General features: G+C 47.3%; 1 pseudogene; it reads right to left on the reverse strand.

Moving 5' to 3' along the window:
- Positions 1 to 11,261: 11,261 nt before the first annotated feature.
- On the reverse strand, positions 11,262 to 12,181 carry LOC129086750 (GTPase IMAP family member 7-like; annotated as a pseudogene).
- Between the last annotated feature and the right edge of the window lie 1,676 nt (positions 12,182 to 13,857).

The raw sequence follows: 13,857 nt of genomic DNA on the forward strand, positions 1-13,857 counted from the left end.
TTTACCAACTGGGAGAACGTCAGCTCTGCTTCTCCAAGCCCCACTGACTTGAGAGCCACGGCCAAGGGCTGATTCAAAAGGGGTCTCATGGGGAACTCTGACCACAAACCCCAAAGGGCTGACCCCTCAGAAATGTCAGTGACTAGTAACTGGTGAGTAGGAGACAGATTTGAAAAAGAAAAGGCCAGAGCACATTTTAAACAGGCCGAAGGTGCTTGCAGAGAGAAAACAGAAGGGAAGATGACAGAGCTGTAACAGTGGAGCTGAGGAAAGACATCAGCCCAAACCTCAGACCATCTAACAAATCCCAAAGATCATGAAGAAGGAGTTCACACCTTAACACGTTAGAGTGAAACTGCAGGACACCAAAGCAAAGAGAATTGTTCAAAGGAGCCGGAAAGACAGACGGATGACTGTTGGGGACCACTCTGTGTGGCATCGGGAACTGTAGCCCCGCACGAGCCTGGCCTTGAAAAACAGCCTGTCAGTCTCGACTAGAAAACTGGGAATGCTGGGAGGCAGACAGGTTCCCGCGGGGAATCCGGCCTAAAGAATGCGTTGAGTCCCCTGGAGCTCGCTCTGCTGCGCCCGGCCCTGGTAAGGAAGAGCCAGATGTTTAAGCTCCGAACAAAAGGAGTGAACTCCTGATTTCAGGAGCCATACCTTATTGGCCATCCGCTGTCAACGGCTCTTACAGACCCTGACCGGAGGCAAATCTCCGTGTTCCTTCAATCGTTATCTATGATCTCTGTTATCTGAAAATACAGCCTTTAGGGCATTGATTGAAAAGCTTTGCATGCGCAGTCTATTCCCGCACCTCTCAGTAAAAGTCACTTCAGAGAAGGGCTGGGGCATTCTCCTCTCAAGGGAATCGCCTCCCCCCTTTTCTTGACAGCACTTGGCATCTGGAACAACTCGATATTTCACGTGCGGCGAATCGGAGGACCTTGCCGGACGGGGTCCACCACAGGTGACCTTCCAGAAGGAGATGTTGGAACTGCGCTGATCCCTGCCTAGTCACAGAGGGACCGCACACAGTGCAAGCAGCCTTGCCATGTGCTGAGAGAAAGTAGCTGTTGGCTTCAAACTCCATCCTCAGGGGAACAGCTGTCAGAAGTGAGCGCAAAGCAAGTGCTTTCAGACAGCAAGGTAAGAGGTCCTGCTGCCAGCAGCTTCCTAAAGGGTTTTTAAAGAGTGCACTTGAGACAAGTGGAAAGTAATCCCAGGTGGTAAATCAGAGGTTAAAAAAAGACTAAGTCTAAACTAACATAAACAGTAGAAATTAATAGACACAAACTCTAGATTCAAAAAGGAAAAAATTAAAATAAAATACACAATAATATTTAAATTGGCATGGGAGCGAGAATGGTATTAAAATGTCCAAGTTAATTTGTTGTATAGAGGAAGATAGAAAGATAGATTACCTTTAGACTTTGACAAGTTAAGATTATGTGTTATAATCACTGGGTGGCCACTGAAAACTTAGGAAATCTGTATGAATCTCCAAACTAGTACAGAAAAATGTAAAATGTGAAAAAAATTCCCAAGTAATTCAAATTCAACAACAAAGAAGACAAAATGAATTATGGAACAGGTTGCACAAGTAGAAAGCAAACACAAAATTTTTTACATGCATCCAAATAGAGCAAAAATTAAAATTTTAATAAATACATGAAAGGTGTCAGTTAAAATAAACTTTTTTTCAGTGGCTTGCAAAAGAAAGTTGAACCTAAAGCAGGAAACCAAAGAAAGGATGGATGCAGATGTTCAGGCACATATAGCATCAAGTTCTAAACCAATGAGAACAAAATGCCAAATCAAACAGGCTTTCCATTCAATTTTTATTGAGAGCACGGTATGCGCCAGGCACTGTCCTAAGCACTTGGGGATAGCAGAAAGTTGATGCGAGTGAAGGTTCTCGTTCTTGTATTTTTCTGGTGTTTCTTAATGGGACAAAAATAAGCAAGAAAAGGAGTAAATTTGTAAATTATAAAACATTTATGTTAGTAAGAAAACGAGCGAGTACAGTCAAAGGACGATGAGAGGAGAAGGCAGGTGGAACCTCAGCGTGTGGTCAGAGCTCAGCAACACAGCCCCGCTCCCCAGAGCAAACGCGGCTTTACATTCACACGTGCCGCATCCAGAGCCGTCACTTTACGAGGGGAGTAATGCAATCACACGGGAAAACGGGAAAACCCACACTTACAAGGGCAGGTTTAACACACACTTCTCAGTCCTCGCTCGAGCAGACAAATAAAAATGCAGAAAGGACACAGAAGATTGAAGCAGCCAGTCTGATGTTCGTGACCCAGTGCACACATGTAGGATTTCACCAAATGTCAGCCAGCCAGCCGCCTTCGAGCACACAGGGGACGCTTACCGGGACTCGTCTGGTGCTGGTGCCTGAAGGCCTGCTTTGAAAACTGTACAGATTGAAGTGACATAAATCGTATTTCCTGGCCACAGGGTAATCAAAGGTATATAAATAGAATACCACATGTTTGGCAATCAGAGGACATGGTTTTATTTACTTATTTATTTACTTGTTATTGTTTATGTATTACAGTTACCCCAATTTTCACACCCTTGCCCCAGTCCCTGAGGTCATGCCTGGAGGACAGTTTAAAATAATGCATGCGCCAAGTATGTTATTATACAAATTGATGGCTATTTAGAACAGGAGCATAACTGGACACTGTATTTTAAAGCTTATGAGATGCAGCTAAAATGGTGATTATACATTAAATTTCAGCTTTAAGTGTATTTTCTACAAATACAGTCAAGCTGCAGGATACAAAATTCAATGTACAAAAATGTATTGTGCTCCCACATACCAACCATGAAATTTCAGAAAAAAATGAGAAAAACAATTCCTTTTGCAATTGCAACGAAAAAAATAAAAATACCTAGGAATAAACTTGACAAAGGAGGTGAAGGACCTACATGCATACACTGAAAATGACAAGCCATTGTTCAAAGAAATTGAAGAAGACACAAAGAAATGGAACTATATTCCATGTTCATGATTGGAAGAATCAGCATAGTTAAAGTGGCCATAATACGCAAAGCAAAATACAGGTTTATTTCAATCCTTATCCAAAATCCCAGTGACATTTTTTAGAGAAGTAGAACAAAAAAGTCATCTAATCTATATAGAACCACAAAAGACCTCAAATAGCCAAAGGAATCCTGAGAAAAAAGAACAAGACCAGAGATATAATAAATGAATGGGACTATATCAAACTAAAAATAATCTGTACAATAAATGAAGCATCACAAAATAAAAAGCCAACCAATCAAATGGGAGATGGTATTTGCAAGCAATACCTCTGACAACGGGTTAATATCCAAATATATAAAATATATATACAACTCAACAACAAAATGCAAACAACCCAACTTTTAAAAATGGGCAGAGAATCTGAACAACGCTTGTCCCACAAAGACCTACAGATGGCCAACAGATACAGGAAAAGATGTCCACGTCACCAGCTATGAGAGAAACGCAAATCAAAACCACGAGGAGATGCCCCCCTTACACCTGTTCAACGGCTGTGATGAACAGGACAAGTGATAACAAGTGTTGGAGGCTGTGGCAAATGAAACCCTCGTTCACTGCTGCTGGGAATGTGACCTGGTGCAGCCTCTACGGGAAGAGCATGTGTTTGGGTGGTCGGCGGCGCGGGCTGTGGAAGAATTCACACAGAGAAGGGAGTGCAGAGTACAGGTTTTATTTTTACTTCCCCGAGGCAGGCACAGGGCTGGGGACGGAGGCGGGCACCAGCCGCAGCAGCCCCGGGCCCATCCCGGCCCAGAGGGGTCGCAGCTGGGAGCTTTCGTCGGCAACGGGATGGTTGGAGGGCGGGATGTGTCGGTGGGTCTGCAACGTGTTTCGATGTCGTCGTCAACGGGCGCAGGGTCCGGTGGGCGCCGCAGTCTGGTGCGTCCTGTGGCGTAAGCTCCCGGAGCCTCTGCGCCTTCCGGGCGCTTCCACTGATTTTCCAGTCCTGAAGGTAAAGGCTCGAAAAACGATGAGGGTCGGTCAGGCTTGGAGTCCAGGCAGCTCTGGGAAAAGGCCTGAGATACGCCTTTTGTCCTATTAGTATGGAGGTTCCTGAAGAAATCAAGAATGGAACTACCATGTGATCCAGCAATTCTTCTGGGTATCTACCAAAAAGCCTGAACACATTTATTGGTAAAGATCTATGTACCTTGCCGTGACCAGGGTGGCTCAGTTGCTTGAGCATCAACTGCAAAGCGAATGGTCGCTGGTTTAATTCCCGGTCCAGGCACATGTCCGGGTTGGAGGCCTGGTCCCCTGTTGAGTCATGTGAGAAAGGCAACCAGTCCATGTGTCTCGCACACATCTTTCTTTCTTTCCCTCCTGTTCTCCCTCCCTATCCCTTTCTCTAGAAGTAAATAAATAGACTCGTAAGAAAGATATATGCACCCCATGTTCATTGCAGCTTTACTCAATGTAGCCAAGACACTGAAACAAACCAAGGACGATGCGGTGCATGGGCACCATGGGATACACTCAGCCAGAGGAAGGACAGAATACTGCCATTTGTTACAACATGGATGGGTCTTGAAAGCATCATGCCAAGGGAAGTCAGTCAGATGTGAAAAGACAGAAACCATGATTTCAATCAAATGCGGGATATAAACGGAAAGCAACAAATGAACAAAAAAGAAAAACAGACAAACAAAAACTCATGGACACAACAGTGCGCTGGTTATCAGAGGGGATGCGGAGGCGGGGAGCTAGGAAACAGTAAAGGGGGTCAAACATACGGTGATGGAACCTACCATTCAATATACAGAACACGTGAGGAGCTGTGACCCAGACTCCCAGCTGAGGTCTCACATCTGGAGCAGGAGATGATGGTTTTCTGCATTATGGCCATTTGTTGATGCCAAATCCCAATTTAGGAAGAATTTTAGAAATCAAGACTCTTTTTTGAAAAGAAATCATGTTTATTCTCTAAGAGTTGTCTCAGTTTTTCCCCCTTTGCCCTCCTCCCCCGTCCCACCCCGCCCCCCCCGCCCACCGTCCATTCCCACTCTGTTGTCCATGTCCGTGGGTCATTCATACATGTTCTGTGTCTAGTCCCTTCCCCTTCTTTCCACCATTTTCTTCCTTCCCCATACCCTCTGGTCACTTTCAGTCTGCTCCATGTTTCCATGCCTGTGGTTTCTTTTGTTCAATCGTTTATTTTATTGAATAGATTCCACTTCTAGGTGAGATCATATGGTGTTTGTCTTTCACCGACTGGCTTATTTCACTTAGCATAATATTCTCCAGTTCTATCCATGTTGTCGCAAAAGGTAAGAGCTCTTTCTTTCTTTCAGATTAATTTTATTTATTTATTTTTTAAATGTCAAAATCCATTATAAAATAGTAAAAAATTTAAATCCATTATAAAGTCTCAGCAATTAAAACAACATAACACCAGCACAGAAATAATCAAGCAGATGAATGAAATAAAATGAGCATTCTAGAAACAAACGTATAGATCTAACAATAGACTATATGATTAAATTGATATTTTAAATCAACGTGGAATATAAGGCTTATTCAACACATAAGGTGCATGGACCACTATTCCTTAATATCAAACAAATATAGGGCCCTACTTCACACATTATACAGAAAATATTCAGGTGAGTTAAAAATCAATATGTAAAATCTAAGGAGTTTTAGGAGAAAATACAAAATAATATTTTTCTTACCCTGAAGTAAAATATCCAAACCCAGAAGCTATAAAGTAAAATATTGACAATGTGACTATATTAAACATTTAAGACTATGCAGTAATAGACATATAAAAGAAGTTAAAGAACAAGTAATAGAATAGGAAAGTATTTGCAACATATCTAAAAAAGGGTTAAGAGTTTGTCTTTTGTTGTTTTTTTTTTAGAGAAAAAGTTATACAAACATTTAACCAAAAAATGGATAAAGAATACCAAAAAGTCATTTAAAGCTTTTTAAAAATGATAGAAATAAGCAAGAAATATACAAAAACAGGTTTAGTTTCAACAAATAGTAAAGTAACAACTAAAATAGCACAACATTGTCATAATCACATTAATAAGTATTAAAAATATTGGTAATATTTTGTATTTCATATAAGCATTAAAAATATTGGTGACTGTGAAAGGAGCTGGGTATGCATAGACTCTTTTTCTTCATCTTCGTCAGGCAGTCCCTTTAGCATATGTTGTAATGCTGGTTTGGTGGAGGTGCATTCCTTTTGCCTTCTTTTGTCTGGGTAGAGCAGTCTTGGTTGCAGGCCTTTGCTTTTCATGGCTTGGACTATTTCTTGCCATTCTCTTCCAGTTTGTAGTGTATCTGTTGAGAAGTCAGCTGCTAGCCATACTGGGGCTCCCTTCTATGTTGCTAACTCTTTCTCCCTTGCTTCCTTTAGGGTTCTCTGTTTGTCTTTCATATTTGCCATCCTAATGATGATGTATCTTGGAGTGGGCCTCATTGAATGGGACCCTCTTGAATGGGACCCTCTGTACTTCCTGGACTCGTGTGACTTTTTCTCTCATCAAATTAGGGAAGTTTTCCAGCATTACTTTTTCAAACAAGTTCTCTATCCCTTCCTCCTCCTCTTCTTCTTCTGGTATCCCTGTTATATGAATGTTATTATGTTTCAGGTTGTCCTGCATTTCTGTAAGTGCCTTTTCATTCTTCTTTAGTTTTTTTTCATTTCCTTGCTCTTTTTAGGAGCTTTTATTTACCTTATCCTCCAACTTGCTGATTGGTTCCTCTGCCTCATCTAGCCTGCTTTTGGTTCCTTCTACTGTGTTCTTCAATTCAGAAATTGTATTCTTCATTTCCTCTTGTCCCTTATTGATAGTTTCTATGTCCTTTTTCATGCTGATATAGTTTGCAGTAAGTTCCTCGTAGCTTCCCTGTAGTTTTTTGTAATTCTCTCTGAGCTGACTGAGCTCATTGAGCGTCCTTAGAACCATCATTTTGAACTCAGTATCTGATAGTTTAGTTGCCTCTCTTTCATTTAGTTCTCTTTCTGGGGATTCCTCCTTTCCCTTAAACTTGGCGGTCTTTCTTTGTCTTCCCCATTTTATAAGAAGTGAGACTCTTCTTTTTGGCTTCTGCTTCTTAAGTTGATCTGTCTTGATTTCCTGACTTTGTGGTATGAACTTCTATGGTAGGAGACCGCTGTTTTTTTCTTTCAGAATCTGCCTCTGATAGTGTCAGATGTTGACCCTGTCCGATCTTATGCAGTCTGTTCAAGACTTCCAGGAATCTACTGTCTGTGGCTGTCTCCTTCAGCTGTTAATCGAGTCACTCTGCACTCAACAGTCAGGCTTAGACACCACAGGGCGAGGCAGAGTCCCTCCTGGGGGGGGCAGGGTTATTGTGTCCCCTCACGCTGCTGCCACTCAAGGGAATGGTCTGCCTGAGCCAGATGGCTGCTGCTGGATAGGGGATGAGTCAGCACCAAGATCCCACTGGCTACTCTCTCTGTTCTCTCCCCAAAGCCTCTGTCACCAGTCTCTCCCCAAGTGTCTCTAGACCACTCTGCACCCCCTTTACTCAGGGATCTACTATATTTGGCTGCCACTCTGTACTCAGCTCTCAGGCTTTAGGATCATCGGGCCCAGGGCTGAGTCCCTCCTAGGGGCGGGGCTGTTGTGTCCTCTGATACTGTTGCTGCTCAGGGGAATGGTCTGCCTGAGCAAGATGGCTGCTGCCATATGGGGTTGAGTCAGCACCGGGATTCTGCTGGCTCCTCTCTCAGTTCTCCCCCTAAGCCTCCTTCCCCAGTCTCTCCTCAGGCCTCTCTAGCCCACTGTACCCCCACCTTTACTGGAGACCAGGGTAAGTGACTGCAAGTAAAAATTTACGTGTTGGCTGTTTAAATGGCTCTTTGCATCTCCAGCCACCAGTCTCTGGCAGAGGGCAACTCTGCCGCTTTTCACAGCTAGCTGTTATCTCTGTACTTTTTGGGCTCTGGTGCTGTAGGCTGGAGATCCCCAGTAATGGTTTAGACCACGCTCTTCTCAGGGGGATCCAACTGGCCATTTCAATTACCTTCTGGTGCTGCCGCAGTGGGCACCCCGCCTGTCTTCCCAAGTCTCTACCACACTCTTTACCAGTTAGGTTGTGCTAAAGCTGATTCTTCTGCCTGTCCAAGGTCATAAGGCTCCTCTCTCACTATTGTGCAGTTGTTTGTTCCAGGTGATTTCTCCACAATTTAGTCGTAATTCCAAATTGGTCCTGGGAGGAGGTCAGTGTGAGCTATTCACTCCTCCGCCATCTAGATTTTTTTTCTCAAGAAGCTTTTTAACAGGAAGAAGAAACTTGAGAACTGTCGCGGTAGGCGCTCCATTTTTCATCTCTGTTTACAAACAGAGATGAGACTGCTCTTCTAGAAGCACAGGTCAGTAGTTCACCTTCTGGGAGTAATGTGACACAGGTCCTCATATGAAGCTGGGAAAGACCCTAGGAAGCTGCTGACCACATCTGATGGGGAGGTGGCACTTTTTAATTAGGCAGGGAACTGACCCACAAGGCTTGTCGTAAGTGGCCCCAAAACAAATATTTTGTGCCCCTGCCAGATCTGGAAAGAGTGTATATACTCCTCACCTGAGCTGAGTCACTTACACCACCCGGATGGTCTCAACAAAAAGTCACTATCTCACAGCTGTGTCTGTGAGGCAGCTCCTGGAAAGAAACGGGGCCAGCTGGATGCACATTCCAAGTATGGGTTGGGGGCAGGGAGCAGCCTAGGTCCAGCATTCAGGTCAACTGGAGGTGACGCCTGCCCCATGCCCTCCCCAGAGTAACAGACACAGTGGGATCGGGGGTCCCGTGTCTGAGACAAAGGAACGCAGGCCTTGGTGGCAGGAAAAGGTCTACTTGCACGTGTGACAAGTAGAGGACACAGAGGAGTGACTGCCAAAGCTCTGCCTCTCCCACGCGCGGCTCCTCCCTCCCTCACGCCCTCCGTCGGGGCAGTTCCACGCTGCGTCCTGCTCTGCAGCGGCCGCCCCGCCAGCCGCCGCCTGGCCGGGCCCACCCCGTCACAGCTCCTCTGCCCCGCACGGTGCGACACGGTAGCGTCTAGGAAGAGGTGCCGGGCTGAGCCCCACCTCCCGTCTGTCACCCACACTCGCTTCTGGCGACCACCCCTCCTGCTCTGCAGTGGGCCCAGGCAGGGCAGCAAGGGGCTTCCTGAGCTCGGAGGTGGCTGGTTTGGTGGCTGCTCTCTCAGCTGCCACAGCCACAATGCTGTGCCACGCGGGAGAAAACACAGGTAAGGACAGCAATTCCCAGAACCAGGGACAAGCTTCTCTACCCAGAACCCCATGACCCAAACCACTGACGTGGCAAGTCCCCCCGGGCCGGGGCTCGGATCCCTCAGGGTGTGACCGGAACCCTCGTGTGATTTTGTAATGGTGAGACCTCAGCAGACTCCCCAGGCGTGAACGCAGAGCGTTCTGCTTGGGTAACGACAGAGAGTTCAGCTCCCAGGAGAAATGTTTCTGGTGTCGGAAATCACTGGAGGGATTTTTTTGTTTTCAATACAATAATAGAGATCAGGGTACATGGGAAAGAGAAAAGTCTGTGGGTGTCGCTAAGGTCGATCCATCCCTCTAATGAGATACTTGTCAGAGAGCCAAGTGCAGGGGTTTCCTACAAGCAGGGGACACAGGGTTTGCAAGTGACAAGGGACATTGCTGGTAACAGTGAGGAAATGACACCCTAACCCTGGGGTGAAGGAGAGCTGGGCCCCAGAAGCGGGGTGGGTAGAGGAGGTGTGACCTTCCGCACCAGGTGGCAGCAGGTCAGAGGTGACCTGGCAGGGAGGGAGGCAGCAGGACAATACCCCAACTTGCCTTTCTACCCCGAAGAGGGTCCTGCCCACACTCGCCATCGGCAGACGCCGAGCAGGACTCCGAGAGCCAGGAACCCCGCTGACGTGGTCGGACAGGGCGGGGCCTCCGGGACGGGGCCGCTGCCACTCTGAGCTCTTCTGGCTAAATGTTCAAGTGCAGAGTGCAGCGCAGCGTTTGCAGACCCGCTGCGAGCAGGACGCGCTTGGCAAGAACTCAACCAGGTGAGCGCCGCCAACTGCAACTGTGCGACTGAGCCGTTCGTGTACGTGGGCCACGGCTCGGCCTCCCTTCCCGGAGAGAGCCCTGCGGGTGTGAATCCCCGTCTCCTTCGCTTACTGTGCGTAGGTACCACCATGTGACAACCACGTCTCGCCCCTGAGCAGAACACCCCAAGTGGCGAACCCTTGAGTTCGGTAACAATGTGACCCGCGTAGAGCATCCTCCGGGGGCAGAGCGCTGGGGGGAGGGGGGGCAATGTGGGGGTCTGCAGAGGCAAAGGAGAAGCATTTCGCCCAGAAGATATTTTTGAGTTATAGTCAGGGGAACTTCACGTTAGGATGGTGCCTTGAAAAGAAACGGGAGAACAGCAATACGGGGATTTGGCGCCTTCCAGGCGTCCGGGGACCTCAAACCCCCTTGCTGGGTGGGGGGCGGCGCCTGCGGCTCACTGACCGCGGGCTCGTGGACGCAGACGGGAAAAATGAGCCTCAGCAGAGGGGCTGACACCTGACACAAAAAGGATTTCCTGTTAGATTCTCTTAAATTGAGTTTTGAACTCTACATAGTGTACTGTGTCCTGACTGCGCCCACTTCGTACCTTCCCAAATGTGCGGGCGCTGCGGGATGGTGGGGCCTGAGCTGGGAGGATGCCCTGGGGAGCTACCGCCGCCCAACACACCAGCCCAAAGCTGAGCGGTTGGACACAACATCGTTTATTTTTCTCATGAATCTGCAGTCTGGGTGGGATGCGGGGGGGATGGCCCGTCCTTGCTCTCTGCAGCGTCCTCTGAGGTGGTTCCACTGGCAGCTGGAGAGCCCACTGCCCTGGGGCCACACGGGCAGAAGGGAGAGCAGCCGGGGGCGGGCAGGACTCACGTCCTCTTCATGGGCGTCTCGATGGGCAACGCGGGCTTCCTCACGGCATGGCGGCCACGTTCCGAGGGCGTGTACCCCAGAGAGCAGGGCGGATTGTCCCTTCTAACTTCGGAAGTCTCACCACCCACTACTTATCCAAGCAGTCACAGAGGCACACAGTCCCCACAACTCAGCAGAAGGAGTAACAGTTCTGACTTCAAGAAAACAGGTGGGATAGAAGAAATCGCGACAGCCATCTTTGGAATATACATTCTGCCACACTGATACAAATCATAGTAAATTAAGAAGAAAAATTAAATTTGCATTATTTCCAAATCGTATGCTTCAAATTCAAAAGTGCTTTCAAAATCATACTGAAAATATCTTGTAAATATACATTTTTCACCTTCTTCCTTTGTAGTTTCAATTCGTTCATCACATCTCTCCTTCATGGACATCATTTGTTTCTCCATTTCTTGCTTCGATATTTTTTGCTGAGCATACTAGCTCTTCTACTACTTTTTCCGTTTTTGATTGCTCAGCACAGATTTTCTTCAAGGCCTCTTCCAGACGTCTCTGCTTTTCCGCTATGTCCTCAAAGATGGGATCAGAGAAGTGAGCCCCTCCGTTCTCCTGCACCATTGCCTCAATCAGCTGCACCAGCTCTTGCACTTGAGCTTCCTTCTCAGCCTCGTCAAACTCTCGTTCTTGAAGGTGCAATGGCGATTCTCACACTCCTTGATAATGGTTTTTAGGCGTTCTGCTGACTCTTTTATAAAGTCACTCAGCTTCTGATCCTTCTCCAACAGATCTTTGCAAGTGAACAAGACAATCATGTGCTTCATGGCGCGCTCCCCAAAGATGGCCTTGATCAATTCAACTGTATTGTGCTCTTCATCCGTGAAGCGGCCCAGCTGTAGTATGAGGATGATGGCGTGAGGCCCGGGGCAGGAGTACAGGACACACTTAGCGATTTCCTCACAGGTGGTCTCCAGTGACACCTTGGTGTCAAAGAGCCCTGGGGTGTCCACGACAACAAGATCCCTCCCCTTCCAGGCCCGCGATGCTTTCCCACAGCTCTTGGTAACAGACATGGCGCTAATTCTAGAATCAAACTCCTTTTTCCCAAGGATGGTGTTTGCTGTTGCACTTTTCCCACATCCGGTTCTTCCCACCAGAACAATCCTCAGAGCGTTGGCCTGAAGGCCGGCCATGCTGGGTGCAGGTTCCCACAAGGCCCTAAGGAAGGGAAGGAGAGGGGAGGGTCAACTTGGGTAAGCGGAGTCCGTTCCCAACCCTCTTTTTCTCCTTGAGAATTTGTACTAGTCGGTTATTCATACTGACCCCAGGAACAACAGAGAGATGACACAGGTCAATTACGATGGAGGGAATAAAACAGTAGTTTTCCCACAAAGGAGCACCGCCTCCAGGTGCCTTCCCCGGGCAGCGCGCCTGCACCTCACAGCTCTGCTCGCTCGGGGCTCCATGAGCTGCTCCTGATCACACAAAGGAAGGAAGGAAGGGTTTCCACGCTTCCTGTGGATCAAGTGTAATACTGATCCCAAAGGCTAACCGAGATTTCACCAACAAATAAAGCTACAGATGTGTCTCATGTGGAAAGAGGAATACAAAAAATACTAACTAAATGATTAGACACTAAAAAAGTAATACACACAATTAAATGGGATTTAGTTCAGAAATACGAGGATGGTCCAATATGAAAAAACGGGTTGTTACCACACATCCCATTAACAGTTGATGAAGAAACCTACCCAGATGCGGAAAAGACGTTGGACCCGACTAAACACCAACTCATGTTTAAAACGTTTCTTAAAAATAGAATTAATACATATTTCTCTAAAATAAAAAATAATGGTTTATAAAGTGCATTTACACACACAAAAAATAAAATTATTCGGCACGACCAAGAAAGAGAGGAAGGAGGGAGGCGTAGCCCTCCCAGGAGACACATGATGGGGAGCAGGGCAGAGGCGGGTAAAGGGAAAAAGTGGACACTCTAAGAGCATGATCAATAAAATACACTTAAAAATGAAAAAACAAAACAAAATGAAACAAAAAGGTGGTGGGATAGACCCCTGGTCATGGCACATACCTCGATTCTGGGTTCGATCCCCAGTTGGAGCACATATAGGAGGCAACCGATGGATGGTTCTCTCTCACACTGATGTGTGTGTGTGTGTGTGTGTCTGTGTGTGTGTGTCTGAGTGTGTGTGTGTGTGTCTCTCTCTCTCAAATCAATAAATATACCCTCGGGTGAATTTTTTTTTTTAAGATGGGCAGAGGTCCTGAACAGATACTTCTCCCAAGGAGATATTCAAAGGCCAGCATACAAGTATACATGAAAGATGCTCAGCCTCACCGGCAATGAGAGAAATGCAGAACAAAACCCTGAGGTACGACCTTGCACCTGTGAGAGTAGCTGTTGTCACAGGACAAGTAGTAACAAGTGGTGAATGCGTGGAGGAAAAGAAACCCTCATCCACTGCTGGTGGGAATGTGCACTGGTACAGCCTCTATGCAAAACACTGTGGCAGTTTCTCAAAAATACTTTGATACTAAAATAAGCACGTTAAAGTGGCTCAAAAATGCTGAGACACCTGCCCAAGGTCACCACGCTCACAGCTGCTGGGCAGAGCGGGCACCCGATTGAACGTGAGCCTGACGCCCGCCTTCCCTCCTGACCGCGGCCCACAGCGGCCTCTGCCTGGCTCCTCCTCGGCCCCGACTCTAAACCCCCACCCGTCAGAGCTGGACGAGGGGCGGGCGGGGAGGGGCGCCCACGCCCTCCAGGGCGGAGGCCTGCCGGGGAGCCGCGCAGGGCAAGAACAGGGGGCTCCTCTGCGCTGCTCCCGCACCTCCGCGCCCTCCTCACCGCGCGCGGCACACGGT

This window comes from Pteronotus mesoamericanus, unplaced genomic scaffold, assembly GCF_021234165.1.
Source record: "Pteronotus mesoamericanus isolate MK-2021 breed Mesoamerican mustached bat unplaced genomic scaffold, CSHL_Meso_final scaffold_409, whole genome shotgun sequence".
NCBI lineage: Eukaryota > Metazoa > Chordata > Mammalia > Chiroptera > Mormoopidae > Pteronotus > Pteronotus mesoamericanus.